Below are 2807 nucleotides of genomic sequence, written 5' to 3' on the forward strand. Positions count from 1 at the left end.
GAGCACTTTCACTTTGGTGGTTTTCACGGGGGCCCAGAGAAGCAAGATACCTAAAGTTGCGAATTGACTGTTGTGGAAGCAGATATCACGAGGAGTGTCTGGGCAGGTGGGGTTAAAGCAAAGACAGGAGAAGTGTATGAACGTGTATGGAAACGAGTTCTTCAATCTTTAAAGATATGCAGTTTCAGTTTGGGAATCTATGTAAGATTTTCCAACTAGATACTGCATAATTTTTTACAGTAAAAAGATTGAGGGATAAACAGGGTATAAATGCTCCTCCAACATATCCATCCTTCGGTATCTACGCAAAATTAAGTCCCTACATTAATATTTCTCAGCCCCTCCGAGAATTTAAATGTGCGGAATTGAATGAAATTAAAGAGGACAGGTGTCCTAATTCGCATTCAAGTCAGCTGCAACGGCTTCATAAAATTACAGGATATATAGATCAATATGCAATGAGATTTCCGTATGCATACGAACAATTTAGCTATCCTTCTCTTGAAACTAACCGTTCATCATCTCACAGGTTCAAGGCAAGGGTCGCAGTTACGTAAACAAAATGAATGTGATTACCCCGAGGCACGTGGTTTGCATAGTTTTTCTTTTATGCATGGGAGTCTTGCATCCGAGGGACATGCAGGAGAAGCAGAATATCAACGCTTCCATTTTATCCGAATGTTCTGGTGCATATCTCCTCACTCTAGTTTTTACACTGTGCCTTTTACTTCTCATTATTCCAATTCTTGCTTCATTATCGTGCTTCTCAACCTGGTACCCTCTTTAACTGTCGCCGAGATGTTTGAAACCCCCAATTTTTCTTCACCTGCATCGCCATACTCTTTCAACTTTGTATTCTTAAATTTCCCGATGTTTATATGTTTACTGGTTTGAGCAGGATCCAAGCCACCCCTGTCATCCATGTGGAGCAGCGATGCGAGCAAGAGTGTGAAGATCTGCCTGGAATTCACCGTCATTAGGGTCCTCCTGTGCTGTCTGGTACTATAATGCCATCTTTCAAATCTAACAGCCGAGGCTGTAACCATTCATTTTTGGTGTGAATGTGTTCGACTATGCTTTTTATAATTCAGTTTACTTCCGGCTTTAAAATGACACGGATTATTTTTTACAGGTGATTGCTAGTGTTGCAGCGATGCGGAGGTTATTTCCATTGAAACGGGTCTCTACATACAACAATATCAGTAATAATTTACCCTACCAGAGGGTTGATAAGGATGGGCCGCCTTGTTTGGAGAAGGGAAGCGATAGCTCGAAGGAGAATTTGCTTGAAAAGCAGTTGATGGTAGATAATTCTTCTGCTATTCCAAAGGAAAGTATCTCTGGGGGAGGGGATTCCAAGCGTTCATCTCCACATTCGAAGCGGTCATCTCCCCATTCAGTGCGCCATCACAGAGAAAGTCATTCATCAACCACTTCCATCTTTTCCAGCAACAAGAGAGAAACATCTTCAGCAACTGAATCGCTAAGGTTGATCGAAGAAGAGATGGAATGTCGAACAAAGATACTGGAGAGTGAGAAGAATGATCTGCAACAGACATTAGAAAAGGAGATAGATAAGCGGTCAAATGAATGGGCTTCTATGCTGGGAAAAATTAGGTCGGAGGAGAGGAAGATGAGAAAGAGGATCCAAGATCTGGCTGAGCAAAATGTACAATTGCAAAAAGAAGTTTCATCTTGGAAGAATAGTGTGTGGATGCAAGAAGAAATCTTGAAAGAAAATTCTCATATATCCTATGATGAATCCCTCAAGCAACATGCAGCAAATCCAGAGGCATATCAACAGGAACAACAGCATATAGAGGTAACTAATGTTATTTATTTTTCTATTTTAGGGAGTGTTCATTAACATGGTTTTGTGATCAACCATTATTCTTCATTGCTATTTTAGAGTGAGGAGGTTTTCAAACAACTAAAACAAGAACTTAAAGCCAAAACTTTACTGGTCAAGCTTCTACGGGAGAAATTATGTTCCAATGTGGTTGATGTAGAACAAACTGAGGAGAAAGTTGCAACTTTTGAAAGGAGTCAAGAGGTTTTGAGGAGTAACATTGAAAGACTACAGGCTAGGCTCACTTTCTCAAACCAGAAAGAGAAAGATTTGGAGGTTCTGGTATGTGTTGTCATGCTTTCAATTGTTTATATTTAGGATGTCAAACAGTTTGTTAAATGGAAGATTAACTTACTTTTGAAGAGCATTATATTTAGTTTAGATTATGAGCACTAATGCTGTGATATATTTTATCTACAGCTTGGAGGGAAGGAAAATACCATAAAATGTTTACAGATTGACTTAGAAGAATGTCAGAAAGAACTGACGTTGTTAAGAGCAAAGATACCCAAAGTTTTAGAAGAAAGGAATGGATTTCAGCAAGATGCAGAACAACTTACCTTGCAAAACATTAAACTCATCGCTGAAGTTGGAACACTTAAGCTCAAAGTAAACAAACTAGATGAAGATGTATTAGTTAGGGAGGGACAGTTGTCGATTTTGCAAGAATGCCTAAGGGAAGAGTTCTGTAAAGAACTATAGTATTGTCTGGATTCATTCCTTTTCCACTGACATGTAATTTTCAACATTCTTGGTGGTTGTATTCTAGTTCTCACATTTGTAATATCGCTGATTGTAGTTTCTAAGCAAATTTAGCAAGAAGTCCTTCGATGTATAGTTAATCTCTATTTTAAATGTATTAATTTGAAGAAAATATTAGAGACATTCTGATACATTAATATTAATAATGATTATAGGAAGACTTCAAGTTTCTGTAATATGTTAAAGGAAAGGTCTC

Source organism: Cupressus sempervirens, chromosome 10, assembly GCF_028749045.1.
Source record: "Cupressus sempervirens isolate cs-2001-9-10 chromosome 10, ASM2874904v1, whole genome shotgun sequence".
Taxonomy (NCBI): domain Eukaryota; kingdom Viridiplantae; phylum Streptophyta; class Pinopsida; order Cupressales; family Cupressaceae; genus Cupressus; species Cupressus sempervirens.